The 19,706-nt window shown below is 36.1% G+C and overlaps 1 protein-coding gene and 1 non-coding gene across 6 annotated transcripts in view; both read left to right on the forward strand.

Moving 5' to 3' along the window:
• Positions 1-220: 220 nt before the first annotated feature.
• On the forward strand, positions 221-292 carry Trnad-guc (transfer RNA aspartic acid (anticodon GUC)). The gene has a single exon. It is a non-coding gene; the product is annotated as a tRNA-Asp (tRNA).
• Positions 293-1,888: 1,596 nt separating this feature from the next.
• The window catches only part of LOC106060455 (uncharacterized), a 40,870-nt gene continuing 23,052 nt past the window's right edge, over positions 1,889-19,706 (forward strand). For 3 of the 5 annotated variants that reach the window (XM_013218339.2, XM_013218340.2, XM_013218342.2), the window contains exon 1: positions 2,253-2,504. The gene's annotated coding sequence lies outside the window, so the exon portion shown is untranslated. Of the gene's footprint in view, positions 1,983-2,251; positions 2,505-19,706 lie in introns of those variants that run through there. The other 2 variants (XM_013218338.2, XM_013218336.2) reach the window with 2 other exon arrangements.

Raw genomic sequence — 19,706 nt, forward strand, 5'->3', positions numbered from 1 at the left:
GTGGGTGGCTCCCTTCCTCTTCGCCCCCTTCCAGAAATACACCCTCCCCTCACATTGTATAAAAAAAAAAGAAAAAAAAAACACAACCTAAAATGAAATACTCAGAAATACATAGTGATAAGCAGGGCACTTTTCTTATTCGACACGGAATCCTACAATGGACCTCATTCACCAATCGTAAACAAACAACATTTATAGATAAACTAACTGAAAAAACGTGTCCTCGGTAGTATAGTGGTAAGTATCCCCGCCTGTCACGCGGGAGACCGGGGTTCGATTCCCCGCCGGGGAGGCAGTTTTTTTTATTATTTTTTTTTATAGCTTCAGCGATATTCTATGTGTAGAAGAATCCAGTCATATCAATCACCTTTAACATTTTGTGTAAAGGACTCTTACAAAATGAAGTCAGTTCAGATACAGGCAATTTTTTTTTCATAATGGCACATATATTGATATAATTATATCAAGTAGTTTATATAGTTGTTATATATCTATATCTATATAATTATTATTGTTATCATTTTGCAATGTCTGCAAGAAATACTGACAGAGCTAACCAACTTCATTAATGTTGCTTGTTTTTTAAATCAAGTAAAGATCATGTAGATTTATTTATAACATTAACAAGGACCAAGATGTTTTCCCGATAACGGGAATTTCCAATATAAACACCTGTAAAAGTACTTTGACAAGAAATTTATTTATAGGGTACTTTTCCCCCAATTGTGAAAAGTGAAAAGATTACGCAGCTCTTTACGCACGCCTACCTCGTTGACCTTTTGAAGCAGGATACATTATTATTGTATGCATAAAAGTTGACTGTCGCCAGTAGTTGATTTGATCTGTGGATGGTATTTACTTACTAAGAAAGACATAGGTTAATCCTAAAAGTAGTTTTAAAATGTGTTTAACGGTATCCTTATTTTGATAATATATACAGGGCCGACCTTGGATAATTGGAGGTCTCGGCAAAGTGAGTTTGGTGGCCTCAAAAAAAAAAAAATTTCATCCGTAGAAAACCTGATCCTTTATTTACGCAATGTCATTAAAGATCTTAATAAGCAGCTACTTTATTCTTAATACATAACAGAAAAAAAATATTTAAGGAATCGTCGTCGAATTTTGCTACTAATACCGGTAATTACATCCTAAACTCAAAGGAGTTATTCAAAATTAAAACTAATACAAATAGTTTAGAAATAAAAAAAATATATAAATCTGTCAGTTTCGTGTCCATTATTTGCATACTTTGCGCCACAAGAGTGCCTCGCAAAATATACTTCGCCCACATACAATCTTGTCCTCGCGCCGCCATTGACTCTCATAAACACCAAAACCAGTGTGCTTGTTAGGAGGGAAATTTAAAATAAATAAAAGTATCTATTTCTTAGGATAAATTACATTACTTTCAATCCCACAGAAAACTAGATCTAACCGGCTAAAGACGGATACTCTACTCTGGCAGCTGGCTAACGTCTGTCTGGCAGTAAAGTCAGCATTAGAACTCTTAACATAAACTTTGACTTTGAAATGGCCCAATCCTGAATGGAACAATCCTCACATGCAGTTGTCAGAATTCGTAAACTTCCGCTGACATCAAGTCGTCTGCTCAGATCTCCTGTTAGGTTATATACTTTTAATGCACAATTGAATTTTTTAAAAAAGATTTCTAACCTGGGATTTTAAGACAGAGATTATATAAATTATATAAGTTCTTTCAAAAAAGAAGTCTATTAAAGTCTTACAATTACCCAATATCAGGGGCGTAGCTTGGGTGGGTAGAGGGAGAATTTGAAAATCGCCCGGGTTTTTTTTTTTTACATTAGTACACGTGCTAATTAAGGATTCATTTTATGGTTCTCTTTGCTGAACTAGGTGCAGAAACACTTGAACAGGAACCCAAATAAAGCAAAGAATTAACAAAAAGTATAGTTCATAACATCATCTGTGAAATGGTTTTCGACAAATTTCTGTCATGCCAGGTAAGCGAAAGTCTCCTCTAACTCTTCCATATTAAAAAAAAAAATCATGCGCTTGCTTCGCGTTCTTCACATTTGAAGTACTTAGCCTTTATAACCTTTCAAAGAACATTCAAATCCACATAACCGCGTAATGTTCACCGTGGCGCTACACCACGAGAGACCGCAGATCTAAACATAGCCCAAGTTTACAGAGCTGTCGTAAAAACCTAGGCCCGCATTACATTCCCCCCACCACCATTCCCCCCACACCACCACCTCGTGTTCCATCCGCCCTCACTTGGTTTTTAAGCGGACTCAATGATACAAATACTCGTCCGCTGTCAGACGAAGTAGCGCCACTACAATAGATTTAGATTTAATTTCTTCTAGATGAGTCGATCCGGATACATCTGTATTTGTATCAGAGTTAATTGTTTGGCTGCTCATTAAATTCTGGTTTTGTTGTTGTGTGGATACCTACTTACAACACATTGGTGACTGCTCCATATTGTGTTCTTGATAAGAGCACACCTTGACAAACAGGTAAGCAGTTCAATTTAGATTCGACCTGTAATTTAAAAAAAAAAGTTAACACGGGGAAAGGGGGACGGGCTAAGGCTCAGAAATATGAAAAAAAAAAGGTTTGATTTCATTGGACCCGGTTCTCATCGTACTTTTACTTTTCACAGCTCATTACCCCCCCCCCTCACACACACACACACACACTTTCCCCTTCTCACTGGCAAAATATAGTTGACAAAATAGTGTAGATCTATGTAGATCTGTTCACACAAATCAATATATGTGTGAGTGTGTATATTGAGGAATGTTAAAGCAAACTTAAAAATCTAGATCTAAACAGGACCTAAATATATAGTTCTATGAACAAGATCGAATCAATAGTACAGGCCTGCATTTATAAAACATCCTTTTGTAAAATAGGCTAAACTCCTTTATATATAGGTCTACTATCTTCTTTCTCTGTCTTCAATCGGGTGACATAAAAACATATTTTAATATTGGTTTGATGGCTTTATGATGTGTGCTTCATGGCTAGGACTAGATCTAGATCCTAAATCTATAACACTTCTCTCTCTCTCTCTCTCTCTGTCTCTCAGAATATGCTTTATACATAAAAAAGGATTTCTTGAATCCTGACTATATTAATTTTTTTTTTGCACGAAAGTTTTTCGGTGTATATAAAGATCTTGTAATGCAAATTAATTTTCCATTCAATGAAGTAGGCCTAAAATATGCATTCTGAACGAAGAAAAGTTGTTTCGCTCCTTCATGACACTCTTGTTGACAGTTAGTACATCTGACCCACGGACTGCGAGGCCGGCTTTTTTATTCTAACGAAAATATTAATAATTAGCACCGACTATTAGTCAATGCCAATGCTCTTTAATTGCACTTTTAGATGTTGGAAGTACATATTTATCAGTTCCGATTGAGTCATTGAACAGTTACGATTTAATTTGTAGTTAGGCCTGTAGTGTCACTTCCTATCATTTGTAGACGAATGTACAAAATATTTTCAAATCCTGGGTTCAAATCTTAGAAAAGAACGTTATTTTTACATAAGATTTGAATATACTGTCCGTAGACTGTAGACCTAAGTCATAGGTTTTCTTAGCTGATTCAGGCGACATGTTCCATGTACTAGAAAAAAAAGGTAATTATATGAATTAGTCCTAGTGAACGCAATAAGAAATTTGCATTTATCAGTGTCGCATTTAGGAGCATTTTAAAATTAAGCATAGGCCTACTTTTTGTATAGAGGGCTTATGATTGAGTTACGGCATGGTGTTTAATATGTTATTGCTACTCACTATATGTTTAAATGTTCAAACCTAGTCTCCTGCAATATCGACCTTGGCTCGAACGTAAACACGAAGGAATATATTCGTTTTACCTCTTTGCAAGCTGTTATTGTGTTATCTTTAATTCAAAAGAATCAGTATATTTTACTTACAACTTATGACTCACAATCGTGTGTGTGTGTATTATAGTGTGTGTATATATATATATATATTAGTCTGTGCATTTGTTCTATCCCTTATGTTACTCTGATAGTAAGAGTTACGTCAATGACTACAATTTGTTTCACTTATCGACATAGCATTAGGCTATAACTTATCATTTGTTAATGCATTTTTTTTTTGTTAGCGTTATCAAATAGAAACATTTTGTTCGTAACATCTGTCGATCACTGAACTCGATTACCTGTACTAAAGATGGGTTCTCATAATTTTTGTTTTATATTCTTTGCTGTGGTGGTTTACACAAAGATAATGAAGTTTTTTTTTTTTTTTATGTTTTTAACTTTATAGACCTATAAAGTTCAACAAGGATCAAATTGATGGTGGAAACTAGATCTAGTAGTTTATGAAAAATTACATGCGATATCAGGTGTAGATGTTTGGTAGGCCTAAGTATAACACTACCATCAGAGATTATTTGGGTTGAATTGTAGATCTATTTCAAAGCCTGACTTTGTCTGTACTATAATTAGTTTAATTATAATTTTCCTTAGGCTGTTATACTACTTTTCTTTTATACGAGTAGCCTACTTATTGACTCTGCGCAGTTTGTAAGGGACATAAGCTATATGTTATCTAACTTAATAATTTAAAAGTTGACCATTCATGGAAGGTGGTATTGTAAACAAATACATGAGTTCTTTTTAGTTCTTAAACCTTCAAGACACTCTCTGTCCGAAAATTGATTTCGAGCACCTGAAAAAAATACAATAAATAATTATTAAAAATACAGCTACAGAATTAATTTACAGCGATAAAATTATAACTACGGCATAAATTAATGCCGCTTCTGTTTGCATATTTCTGTTTGTTCCTGTTGATACTGATATTATAAAGGTTTGTTTTTCACTAAAAGCGCTGTTTGTGCACTTTAAAAAATATATTTATAAGAAGTACATGTATTAGTATCTGCCACCACCCCCCGACACTATGCACCTTTGAAATAATAAGTCTGCTCTGTTGGGTACCAGGGTCATCACGTCTCAAGGTCGGTGTCTACATTTTTGCTTTAAAAATCGCCTAAAGGTTGTTGGCTGGCTGAAAGGTTTTAAGCTATTGATTTTTGAAGGGAAACAACACGAGACGAAATATCAGCTTTATCAACAGTGAAACACACAAAAAAAGTAGAACCGGTCTCAAATGTGTTTTATTCAATCGTCACAAAAGCCTCCTCTGGCTTAGAGCCTGGTCTGACATAACGCCTGATCTGGCTTAACACTGTCTTAGAGTTGGATATGTATACTACTGTAGAAGTGTGTTGCTTTGTATACAGTGTGTGGGTGTGTTTGTAGTTTCAATGCTGTGCTGAAATGTTAGCTTTGAGATCTGTTTACACAGGCAAATGAATCTTTTTTTTTTTAAATTGCGTGTAGTGATATGTTTATGTGACTAGGACGAGGTGAAATAGTAGTTAGAGCTCTCGGTGCTGATACTTACTTTACTTAGGTCCCCCCGCGCCGTTCGGCGCATTGGGCGGCAAGCTGTCTCCTCAAAGATCTGTCACTGGCAATGTCTGAAGCCTCCCCCCACCTGGTGTCTACTGTTCTGAAGCTCTCCATGAAAGTGAGGCGCTAAGTTATACGAGGACGTCCCTGTTTGCGCTTGTCTCGTAATGGCAACTCTTGGTGTGCGCAGTTCATTTTGCTGATACAAGGAGTTCAAATCTGGTTGTAGGGCGGGATTAATTTCCTGAGTTTTAGGACGGCAATGAGTTGACTCACGTCTAATACCTAATAATTTATTTTTTTAATGTGTGGTTGATCATTAGTCTTCATTGTGCTGTCCATATATCTCCAGTAGATAGCCTCAGAAAAGGTCTAATAGCCTGACCTTATACAAACTGAAATGAACACTTTTGACTGTACGCAAACTTGAACGTCATTTATTTAAGTTTTATTTTAGATATGACGTGGATCGCGACATTTCTGAGGCAAAATAAAAAAAAAATACAATCAGCTGATTAACTCGAAGTAATTATATATTACGTCCTTATATAAACTGCAATATATCATTTTGTAAAAGGGTCATATAGGATTGAATCATTGATATCTTTACGCTTGAACAAATAGTCCATATACCAGTTCATCGTAGGACCTATATATCTTTTCGAAGGAATGTGTGCATACGATGGAACACAAATTCTAGTTTACATTCTAAAATACCTAGCTTGTCACCACTTCCTATATTCTGTACATCACAGATGTGAGCCTTCAATAAGTCAACTGGAGTCATTGACAACTATACAGTTGCATGATTTATAGCGTAATAATATTGTTGAATGATTCACACTCCAACTACAGTAATTGAGAGATTTGTGTTTTTATCACAGGCAAAAAAAAACAACAACAAAGCAATATAAACATGATCCCACAAGATGAAAATTCAATGTTTAAAAAAACATCTACTGGAAAACTTTGATTATTTCACTTGATAAAATATTTTGTTTCGTTTTTAGTGCGTATAAAACTTTTTTATTTTGTTCTTACTCGTTTGACTAGTGGGACCAGGAGGCGGCTAAATGACACTTTTTTTTTTTGTTTAGTAATTTCTTTCAATTTTGTTCATGTTATCAATATGATTAGGGATTTATTTTCATTGGAATAATGTGGCTTCAATGGCACCTTCCAGGCACGTAGTCTATTTACTCATCCAGTAACTTTGTGTGTCTATTTACTACTACTCATCCAATAACTTGAGACTTGATGTCGTAACTTGAATGTGTTGAGGGTAAAAAGTTCGTTTAGTTTTTTCTCACGGATCTCTGATAGGCGAGACAATCCTGGACTGACTTTATGACAATAGGACTATTGAGGTCGAGACACAGAGATTTATAGCGTTCAAACTTTTTTTTTTAACTGGTGGAACCAGACAGACATCACAAAATAAACATTAATTTGGGTGATTACTGGAATACATGAAAGAATGCATCTGAAGGTTGTTGGATCACTACTACATCGACTACAATGGTCTTTGTATTTGAGATACATTTAATGTTGTGCTATTTGGTATAGACACAATGTAAGACAATTAAGAGTTGGGATTAGCAGGTTTGGTACAGCTCATTTGTTTTGTATCTTAAGTAGGCAGCAAAGAATGAATTATTTTATATATAGTCGGTGAGTGGTGATAGTGGCGAGCAGCGAGTGTCATTGAGGTCAATGGTAAGAGTCAGGTCAGCTAGGGTCAGTTAAAGAGACAAGCAGTAGACGTAAGCAATGGTGATCTAGATGAAGCAGCTGCAGTCTGTGAACAAAAACAAAAAACAAAACAAAACAGGTGACAAACAGGGGACACAACTTGTATCGTCTGAGATGTTGGGTTTTCTTTGATCCGTGCGGTTGTTGGTAAATACAGTTTTTATTGTGATTAATTAAATTAATATTGTTAAGTAGTAGTAATCACGTTCACCAGAGGGAATCTATCAAGAATATTCATTAAGAGAGAGAGAGAGAGAAATGCAATCTTCTAATCATTATATTGGCCATGAAAAACAATCTCCCAAGTGTAGGCCTACACCCAGTGCAAGAGTCTTCTAGGAGTTTCCAACGGGACTTAATTAATTGCTGCTCATAATCGGGCCCCATTCTGGTGGGACTATAAATCATTTCTGCGTAGCATGCCAAAAACCATTTTGACTTTGTTGGGAAAATTACAGTGTATATAAAAATGAAATGCTAGTTAATCTTCTTGTTTGGAATAGGACTTAACATCTTCTAATTCTAGGCGTGCCTCATTTGTAAAGCAGTGCATGGTGAGTGTACACCAACAACATATCTAGAAAGTACTTGTCAACTATCTTATTTCTGACGCCTGATAACAGCCTAGAGTAGTTCTCCAATACTACAACACAGCCATTTGGCAGCAGGCTTTTATCTCCGGGCTACCGCACAGTTAGGACTCGACAGATCAACTGTTTCCTGTGTTAAGTGGAGCCTAGAAATAAAAATATTGAAGATATCCTGAAGTGATTCTAACAAATCTGTTTAAAAGGATTAGATTCAACATTTCGTCTTAACTTTTTTTGTTCGCTTGACTTTTTATGTGTTAATTGGATACCTCTAGGAATAGTTTGATCTCACGAATCAGCCTGAGGTCCAGTCCAGTGGCGTAGCTAGGGCATTTGATGCCCGTTGCGACAGGTCCTCATGATGCCCTCCAAAAAAAAAAGGGAAAGAAACAGTAAACCGTCCTTTATGTTCCAAAAGAAATGTTAAAGTATCGCTAATTCGGAATACAATTAATTTAACAAAAAGATACTACAAATAATATTAGTGCTTTCTTACTAGCAATTTATCAATAATTCTACCAAAATCTTTTTTTTTTTTTTTGTGTCGTAAGTGTGTCATCAGTCGATCGAAAATAATTCTTGAGCAACTAAAGCCTAGAACTATTTCTCTTGCATGCGTAGTTTTTACTGACAACGTTTGTCCTGAGCTTGATGCCCCCGTGCGGCCCGCACCACCTGCACATTGCTAGCTACGCCACTGGTCCAGTCTGAGGTATAGGCCGCCAACCAGCTTCCTACAAGCAAGTCTCTCCTAATGTACACCCAATCCTGCGGGAGGTTTGGACTAGGATGATGTAGATTATCTTTAAATCCGAAACATTTAAAACATTAAAAAAAAAAGCAGCAAAAACAAAGTGCATTACAACCTAGCCCAAAAGTACCGAGTGACATCGGGCAAGGTTAGAACCCTGGACTAGACGACAATCCAGAGCGCAGACCACACGACCAGTCTAACAATATCTGTCTCATCAAAAGTCCTAGCAATGTGTCACATTTGTATTTATACACATTGTAAACGAAAAAAATGTGCACGTCATTTTTCTAGTCTGGACCCCCGTTATAGAACATGGGCAAACAAGGCTGTGTTACATCAAATACAAGTACGCTCGGGAAGCTCACAAAAAAATAACATTTCCAAACTGTGTAATACTCGTGAATGTGCCATTGAGAAGAACAGGCTAAGAGTAACAAGGAGACAAAGTTACACCGTCACGTTTTCAGAGGATTTGTTTCACGGTCCGATGGTTTTGGAATGTTGGTCAAGTGGGTTATAACAGGTGCCCGCGACCTGATGTGTACCGCGTGAAATATCATGGTTCAGCAAGCCTCGCCTTAAAATGTCTGGGCATTAAAATAATTATTGGACGAGGAGCAAGTATGTAAATAGTACGAACATTGTTAGAGATCCAATGTAGAGAAGAACAAAAAAGGCCATCAAAATCGGGCAACTATTTACAAAGAAATAATGTGCTCTATGAAATAGATGAAGGATTTCCTTCACTAATTAATACTAGTATTGGAATGTAATTAGGCCCTACTAACTTCTATTAATGTGCTTCATCGACGTACAAATGCATTCATGAGAAGATTCCCTCCCATTCCCACCAATGATATACTTATTATAATTCTTGTGTTCTATAACTTACTAGTCCTCTCTCTCCCCTAAACGATGACTACGTTACGTTACCGTATAATACAAAATAATAATTTAAAATACATGCACATTAAAAGATAGTCTTAATTATTTGTCTCCTTTATTTTCACTGTCACTCCATTATACAAGCATTTGGACAATTTTATCAATTTAACATAATCATGTATTAGGTCTACATGTAGGCTTATATCTATCACGCCGAGACAGTATATAATTTATTTAGTTACGATACACGTAGGACGTAATTATCTTTTTTTTTTTTTTAAAAAGGAACGTCTGTAATTTATAACAGAAGAAATGAAAGTAAATAGTATAGAGTGCTTTCACATTTTTTTTGGCCTAATTTTAGCTCACAGTTTTGAATGCTGTTTTTCTTTTTTTCAGTGCCATTTTTAAACCCAATAATAGAACTTATAAATAGTTGTTTTCCTAAATATACCACTTTCGACATGTTTGAGAATGTGGTTATGTATGCATGTAAAGTAGACTATATATGCTACATTTGAAAGCTCTCCACTCTTTTAATATCTGCTGACAATTTTTTGGCTGTTAGGTTATTGAAACGGTCTCTCTTGTAGGCCTACGCTGTCAGTGGTGGCACATCTTTTCCATTTTTTTAAATGTTTAAACTAGCCAATACGCACAAGCAGGGCACACAATGAACACAGACACACATCGCTTATCATGAGCACACATAGCACACGTGTACTCGTCACGTTCTGAAAGCCATACTTGGACCGCGATTCTGTTTGAACACACCGAGCGTTGCTAGAAGAGATCACTTTCAACTTGTTCACACAAACGTGGTTAGTGCTTATATAGGTTAGGCACTATTTAGACACCAAATTATATCCACTAAGCGAAAGAATACTGAGTACAAAGATCTAATTTAAGTAACTTACAAAACACTTTTAAATATTTAGTTTCAATATTTTGTTTAAATTACGACAATTGAAAAGCCCACTGAGGCCCACGTTTAAAGAAATTCGTCCACATTTATGGGTCAGTGAAAGATATACTGAAATCTACATAGCTACTGTATCCTGATGGTTAAACTTAGATATAGGCCTACGTTTTTTTTTTTTTTTAAACGCGAAGGCTTCGCGTATTGATTCCCTTAAAAAGTTACGTTGTGGTTGTGCAAGCTTACATATGATATGAAATTACGTCTTCATAAGCTAACTAACAGGCTAATTACATTGGCGATAGTTGATTAAACACATTAGAGGGCGCTTCATTGCAGAGCAAGGTGATAGTATACAAATACTATAAATGAATAAATTTATGAGGCTCTAGATCTGTGTGTGGCAAAGATATAAAGTAACATTAAACAATCGAGAATAATAAATGCAAATATACACTCCCTCTCCCTGAAGACAGCCTCCTCCTAAACACTTCAGTCTTTTGTTGATCTACCAATGTAACAATAGTTGAAAGTTCCCGCTACTGCATCTACAATCTACAATGTCTCAAAACAACGCAACATAAAGAAGAAAATAAAAACGCTATCCGATTACGAAGCGAAATCACTTTAGTAATTCTAGCTAGTGGTACCTTTGCTGCGCCTATTTTCCCCAGGGTTCTTAATTTTGCCCTATTGCCCTTTTGTCTGCAACAACGATAGTCTCCCCCTCCCCCTCTTTTCGAGTCATCAAGGAGCGTACACGACTGAAAAAAAAAAAAACCCAGCACATTTGTTGAGGCTTCTTTGAAATGCCATGACCCCAAGTCGATCTCTCCAGGAAAACACAATCATAACATGGAGAGTTGTGAGAACCCTAAATCTACTTATTTAAAGACTTTCACCTTCCCGATATTATCTATGACTGACACCAGTCAATTCTAAAAAAAAAATGTCATTATTGAGTGTGTATGTGTTGGGGGGGGGGGGTTAGTGCGTATATGTCAGTTGAGTGCCAACACTACGAAACATAACCTTTGTTTCTCATTTAGAACACTTATAAAAACCAAGGATTCTCATAATATGTATGTGACCCGCAAATATATTTTGATAAAATTGAAATTTTATTTTGAATGATTTAAATATAATTTCGTATTCAATGATCTTTGGACTTAAAGAAGAAGAAAAGAAAGTAATACCCTTGTGATGATCTATTTTATTATGTTGACTATTTGATTTTTTTTTCTTTTCACTAATATATATATAGGCCTACGTATATACATTTATGTATAATTGTAGAAACTATTTCAATGCATATTTAAAGTTAACTGAATACTTAGCTGTTTTAATTTTGGTGTAATGAATCTTTGGTAGGCTACACATTAATATAATGCAAAAAGAAGAAATGTCTTGGGATTTATGTGTGTGTGTGCAAGCTAGAGCACCTTGATAGCTTACATATGCACGTGCCTACATAAGTTTACACTCGCCTACATAACTTTACACTTGCCTACATAATAAGAGGTCTTCGTGTGTCACTAATGTCCTCCGTCGCATACACGAAATTTTAGATTTCTACTTTTTTAAGCGTGCTAATAAAAATAATAATTTCTTAGCATTCTTTAGTGAATGTGACAGTGTCCGGACTGTTTAGAAAGAAACAGTGAAGATGTCAAGACCAGTGAATGTGACAAAGCCTAAATGGTCTAGAAAATATGTTATTTTACTATCGATCACAGAAATTCACGAAGAACTCTTTTCCTTCTGCATGTAAGGCTATCCTCTTCCTAATGTAGTTCTATGTGGCCTTGTTCTCTCCAGTACGCTAGAAACAGCAACAAGAAATAGAGGCACTTCGTTCTGACTGTGCTACACTAAAGGCCAGAAAAGCGCATATTTTTAGATTAACTATCACATCCCTTGATGAAACAGATCGTGTATGTCTCCTGATAAATGATGGATTGGCATAGAACTATATATATTTTTTTTTCAAAGTTAAATAGTTGAGGAACTGTAATGAAGAAAAAAAAAAGTATTTTTTTTAGTTACTATGAAACACCTGAGAGTTGTTTGAAAATGCTATTTCTTGTAAGAACTTGTAACTGGATTGACTGTAGGGACACTATTACTTGTAAGGTAGCACATACTATACATTGAAATGTTTTTTTTTTTTTACTAATTGTATTGATACATTAATACATACAGGATGATCCGAATGAGTTTTTCTTCACATTTAACCTTTGCATTTCTACATTAAAAAGGAAATCTTGCTGCACCAGAGATTATCATACCTTGCTACACCAGAGACTATTATAACTTGCTACACAAGAGACTATCACACCTTGCTATACCAGAGATTCTCATACCTTGCTACACCAGAGATTATCATACCTTGCTACACCAGAGACTATTATAACTTGCTACACAAGAGACTATCACACCTTGCTATACCAGAGATTCTCATACCTTGCTACACCAGAGATTATCATACCTTGCTACACCAGAGACTATCATATATTTTTTTGTGCTTTGACCGGTGTCTGCATGTAAACTACGAGAGAACTCAACCCCTACCTGTAACAAATGAATAAATGGAAATGAGGCATGAAACACGCTGTTGCACTTTTACTAGGCTTTAAGTTTCAGTAGCTTTTAACTTAACTAGGTCTCCATTAGAGCTAATCTACATAGCACATTAAGACTACTGTTGTTTTTAAATAAAACATTTAAAAAAAACAAGTATACGATAGGCGGGGGAAGAATGTTTGTTGACGCCCTGTTTGGGGCTATGTCTTCTGTTATGTAGACATTCAAGGTATAGAGTAGTATCAGATGAGTTCTGCTGGTTTGGTGCAATACATTTGGAATGATGTGTTTTTAGATAAGAAGATCAACAACCTGATAGCCAAGTCCACGAGTCACGTGTCCAATCATGGTCAAAGCAAGGAACAGATTACGTTGGTCAGGTCACCTCGAAAGAATGCCAGAGAAAAGAAGAACAAAGATTGTTCACACCGACAAAAACCAAAAGGCAGGTATCCTAAAGGCAGACCGCGGATACCTTGGCTTGATGACGTACAAGCAGATCTACAATACAGCTAAAAGTCCAGGCATGGAGACGTAAAGCCCAGGATAGATCAGAATGGAGAGATGTGCTAAAGCAAGCCAGGGCCCTCCATGGGCTGAAGCCCCACTGGGATGGATATTAGGATTTAAAGCAAATCAAAATAATCCCAATGTAGGAGTATTGCTACAAGTAACGTGACCTTTATTTCGTTTTAAAAAGGCTCAAACATTTTCTGCGCAAACGAAATATTTGTTTTCGCCGGAATAAAATTATAAAGTATGATACAAAATGAAATGATATCATATTACATCGAGTGACTTAGATTGGTCGACAAGAAAATGGAAATATAATTGTCTTATTTAATAGTTGTCTTATTTAATAGTTGTCTCATTTAATGTTGTCTTATTTAATAGTTGTCTCATTTAATAGTTGTCTTATTTAATAGTTGTCTCATTTAATAGTTGTCTCATTTAATAGTTGTCTCATTTAATAGTTGTCTCATTTAATAGTTGTCTCATTTAATAGTTGTCTTATTTAATAGTTGTCTTATTTAATAGTTGTCTCATTTAATAGTTGTCCTTTCTTATAAATGAACTGGTTCCTTCTAATAAGTCGACCATTAGATCCAACTGTTCAAGAAGTGCATGTTTGTCTCCAACGTTAGGACAAAATGACAATGATGAACGGGGGGAATGGGGAATGAGGGGGTGGTAAGTTTTTGGTAGTGTAGAATGATGAAATCATGAACTGGTCAGTAATTATGGATGATAGGAAGTCACGTGATCTGAGAAGCTAGAGTAAAGGCGTGTATTTCTAGTGAGTTAGATTTTGTCATTGATCATTTCAATGAATTATTATTAGATCTTTATCTCTTCGGAAGTTGAGTCTGTGTATATTGTAGATAGAGGTTATATTGAGTTTTTGTTTACATCGGTTTAAGTTGTATTAGCTATCTGGAGTTACAAACCAACGACCGACTATCAACATCCTGTGTTAATATAAAAGACTTAAATCTCTACAAAGTCATGATTTGTATGTGTAAGGGGGGAGGAGCTAGTTCAAGCACCATGTTTTATTTTCTTATGGCATTAGGGAAGAAAGAGTAGCCTACTTTTAAGAATTGGTTTTATATAAATAAGTGATTAGTGAATGACCTTTGATGATATATGACTGTTATGCAGTCTAATTATTTTCACATACTAATTATCATGTGGTGAACAATGTCAAGTTGATAATTAATGTTAGAGTGTTGGTGGTCTACATCAAAATAAAGAAGACATCAGAATGACATAGTCCGTTATTTGTTTAAAAAAATTTTTTACTGTTCAATCTTTAGAAAGCAAAAAATAAAATGTATATATAATATATCCAAATAGTGTACACCAGTGATGCCCAGAGTGTAGAATCTACCAGAAAAAGTGAACTTTTTGAGGAACATGATAATAAGCAAACATATATTCGATTTGTAAAGAAAGTGTGTGACTGTTTTAAAAGAAAAACACGTAAACGGCATTATAAAACAAATATTGTGACATTCTTGATTTAAACCGAGAATAAAAGATAGTTTAACTACGCCACCAGATTGGAGGACCGTTGGGAATGTTTACTAAAAAGAGAAAATGAGTCGTTGCAAGGTTAGCTACAACGTTGCTCATATAAGGACAGAAATCAAGCCATTTCTGGCACGTCAAAAAGAAGATAAGCTTCCAATATCCAATTTATCAATGTAAGTAGGCCTACTAGATCCACGGGTTTCTAATCAAATAGTTTCTGGTCGCTTTCATTTCGTTTTTGTACATTTTCGGTCATGTGGCCCGCGACACGAGTGTCGGAAATTAATATGGCCCGCAGGTCGAATTAGGTTGAGCATCACTGGTGTAGGCCTACACAAATCTATTCGGCTTTTGCAAGAATACTTTCTTCATGTGTGAAACACAGGCTTACTGACGTAATTCCAACTTTAAAAAATAAATAAATAAAACTAAGATTAAAACAGATAAGCATTATTAGATCTAGATCCAGACTTAGTTTGATTGTAAAGTTTATATTTTGTTTAATTTTGTTGTTTACGGATGATAGGACAGTGACAGTTTTCTAAAGTGTGTGATTGGTGGGGAGATATTTTTTTTTACAAAGCTGTAGATCTAATGTTACAGATTAAATTAATGGAAGATTTTAGGATAGAATCACGCCCCACAGAAGTTCACAACCACTTTTTTTCCTCAGATACCATTCATTGAATCTAGACTGGACCTAAATCTCCAACTCGCAAGCGAGATTCTCCGTTAACGTTCGTTTTAGAAAAAGTTTGCTAATCCCCCTATACAAACAGTTAATGGGTGTGTGGGGGGAGGGGGGGGGAGATTTAAAAAAAAAATCAGGGGCAGACTACAATGTCAGCAGACGTAAATAAAGTTAGGAAGTTAGTCACGTGTTTGTCTATCCAATCGGGTTGATTTGAATTTCCCTCCTCCTTCTTGAGGTTACAATGAACTTAGTAGGGTGGCTTCAGTGTAGGCCTACTGCCATAGTAAATACATGGACAATTATCCTCAAACACACTTTTGTCAGACATTGGACATTTTTTATACTACGACTATTATAGAATTAAAGCTACTAACATGTCCCAACAGGACCATTTTCTAGCCGAACATCAACCTCTGTTCCATCAACAAAAATGTCGTCCTTTTACTTTTACACCAGGATCTACATTTGTGTTAACATAGCTGTAATACCAGGCCTACTTTATTTAGAATATGCTAAGTATCGGTTCATGGGGAAAAAAGGTAATATCATTAGATGTAATACATTACATAACATTTTTTATTGATACTTACAAATGTAATGTATTTAAATACACTGTAAGCTCTATAAACATCTTACAAACAGGCTTGCTGCACAGTCACTTTAGCGCACAAAAAGCGGGTTTTTTTTTTTTAATGTTTAGTTTAATGGTTCTAAATAAGGGAATGCTTATCTTGGGGGAAGGTATGGGCCTACTGTTTGTTTGCTATTGCATGGCTGCTGAAGACCGCTTAGTCGACATTTTTTGTCACCTTCAGGAGATGTCTAATCTTAGATCATAACTATTTTTTTTTCAATTAGCCTCAATTCAAATAAATAACATTGGCACCGACAAAAACTTTTGGCTCAACTTTGACATCAGTGCAGAGTCAGTGTTGACAAAACAGCGCCAGGAAAACACCAAAACATGTCATTTAGATGAGGGGATGGTGTGACAGGTTGGGGAATGTGACGTGTGTTTGGCGCGTTTAATGTCTAGGGGATGATTATTTTTAAAGCTATCACACAACAACCTAAATCGGAAGCAGGCACGCAACGAGACAAGCAATGAAAGAAAGATACAAAGTTAAAAATGAAGAATAATTATTTACATAAATATTTACAAAAAATAAAAAAAAGGGGGTTGGGAGGGTTTGCATCTATCTCTAATTGATATTAATTTTGATCATCACTCTTGCACTTAATAAGAAAGTATGTCACTTTGTCCTCCTCTGACTTAGCTGGTTTTCCTGTTGATGTCGCAGCTGGCTGTGTCCTGGCTTGAGGTTCTGCAGCTGGAGGTGGCGCTCTAGCGGATAGAGGGACGCCGGTGATTCAGTTCTTGTGGAGTCTCGATCCAAAGTTCTGATATCTGTGGTGGGCACAGTAGTGCGGGTGGCTGGCTACCGTGGGCACAGGTGGTACTGCGGGCAGAGCGGATCTGTCGTGGGCAGCGTAGTGAACAGGATAAGTCCAGTGAGTTGCAGAGGGTTTGGCGTAGCTATGACGTCTCGCACAGATCTGAGTCTATAGGGACATCGCACCTAATAAGTTGACAGGTCGAATAGGCGGGCAAGGCCGATAGCGCCAAGTAGTAGAGTTGAGTAGATCCACGTAGGCAGTAGATGACACTCAATAGCAAATAGCGTAGTGATCTGATTACTAGTTGAGTCGTGTCGTGTGGACACTAAACAGCAAATAGGCAAGTGCAGTGCTGAATAGCACTAAGCACAAAAATAGGTGATTCTCGATAGCGAATATGCAAGTGCAGTGCTGAATAGCACTAAGCACAAAGGCAGGTGATCCAAACAAATAGTTGGGTAGATCTCAGTAGGCAAGTGCAGTGCTGAATAGCACTCAGCACATAGGTAGACACCTGAGGGAGGCTGCGGATAAATAAAGACAAGTTAGGACATGTCTCTCGTGCATCTTATCGATGCCCTCGACTGAGGTGCATTCGTCAGATTGGTAAAATTGCTTTAGAGCACAATGGGGAGATGATGACAAAGGGGATTGGAAAAATAGATGGCTGATAGTAGCAATATAAAAATGTACATAAAAGGGAAAGTAATAAGATAAAAATGTACATAGAAGGGGAAATAATAATCTCAAATAAACAACACAGGTGGATAGAGAAAGAAGGGGGGGGGGGAGTGAAATGGGCGGTGGTCAGCGACCAAGACGGTTTGTTTACATACGACCGTCGGTCGAGAACAATGGAGCGCGCTTGAATGGAGAGGGTGTCCGTTCAAGCGGCGCAACTCTCGTTAGAGTGAAATGACTACAGGGGAGATAATTCAATACAGGGGAGATAACTCATAACTCTTTTCTAGACGCAGTATTAGTGCGCCAGTAGAATTATCAAGGCGGTCAACCGAGATAGAGGAAATAAAATAAGATGTACAAACATATACATGGTTGCATCAACGATCAATTGAGCAACGTAGCATTAATAGATTAATGCAATACTAAAATACATACATAAGACATGTTTATGTTTTCTACTTACGACAGTGAGAAATACACAATGCACTAATTAATGTAAATAAAATAAATAAATAATGAATAATAATAATTAATGCTGTGATAAATTTGAGTGACTCTGACAGCGAGCTTTTGACTTGTCACAGATGGGAAAACCGATGCCTATGCAAAAATTGTATGTTAAAAACTAAGGACACGTATCATGAGTAATATATAAAGACATTTAACCTATGAAATATCCAATTATTAGGCCCACCAATGGCGTAGCAACCAGAACGCTAATAGGGTACATTGCACCCAGGCCCATGAAATTTGAAAATAAAAATGATTTGATTGTATAAAGTGTACATGATAATTATTTGCAAGAAGCAGCTACTGAATTTAATATAGACACAATCTTACTAGTAAGATGTTCCTGAATTGGAGACTTGTTTGTAATTACATTGACATACGGAGGATAACTCGTTTTGGTATTTGTCACAGTAAATCTACGGGAAAGGAAACATATCTTCCTATTCCTGAACCTGGGCCACGGGCTATGCTACTGAGGTCCAATGCACCTCTTGTGCTTAATCCAATGACATTTCATTATTTTGGGTATTTAGAGAAAAATGTAAAGTGAAAGCAGGGCCGGCCTTAGGCATAGGCAAACTAGGCAGTCACATATTCCTCCATTTATTGGGGGCCTCGCACAGGACTGAAATAAACAATTTTAGTAAAAATTACCAAACTCAGATCTAAAATATAGTAGAGCACTACTATTATATGTTTACTAGTCTAACTCTGTCTGTACTACGGAAACTGCGATATATGAATTTCTGTTATTTGTTGATTTGTATATAGACAATTTAAGAGGGCTTTAATAAATTGCGTAGTTTTATTTTCTCGATTTTTCGTTTTTATTATTATTTCTATTTCATTGGGGCTACCTCATTCCTCCAAAAGTCTAAGACCAGCTCCGGTGAAAGGAAGTGTGGTCGGGGTTTCAAACAAATAAACACTGCACAAGAGTTGGCAATGAAATCTGAAGAGCCGAACAAGAAATGGAACAAGTATAATAGGGTTTCTAGTTTCTTATTTATTAAACCAATTCCTACTCTGTGTTCCAATGCGGGTAATTTAGTAAACTAAACATTCATATTTTATTTTATCATTAAATAAATATAAAGAGAACAAAAATGGCAGTATGGGGATCAAACCCATAACATTCGCGTTAATTAAAAATACTGACTAGAACTTTCATTTCTCTCATTTCTCCCTTATATCAATAAATACAAAACAAAAAGCGAGCTATTTATAGTTTTTTCCACCATTAATGAGACTCTCCAAAAGAGCTCTAAAATACAAACATAAATACTTCGTGATTTGTCTCAGATGTACAAACAGAAACTGACACTATATAGAACTGAAGACGTTCCGAATCAATGATGAGATTTGTGTCTGGCTACATTCTGTATTGACTCACACTTCGTGCTCAAATAGTTCTGAAATCGACTGAGTCATGATTTATTTTAAGTAGCGAACAAA

The sequence above is a fragment of the Biomphalaria glabrata genome, chromosome 1 (assembly GCF_947242115.1).
Source record: "Biomphalaria glabrata chromosome 1, xgBioGlab47.1, whole genome shotgun sequence".
NCBI lineage: Eukaryota > Metazoa > Mollusca > Gastropoda > Planorbidae > Biomphalaria > Biomphalaria glabrata.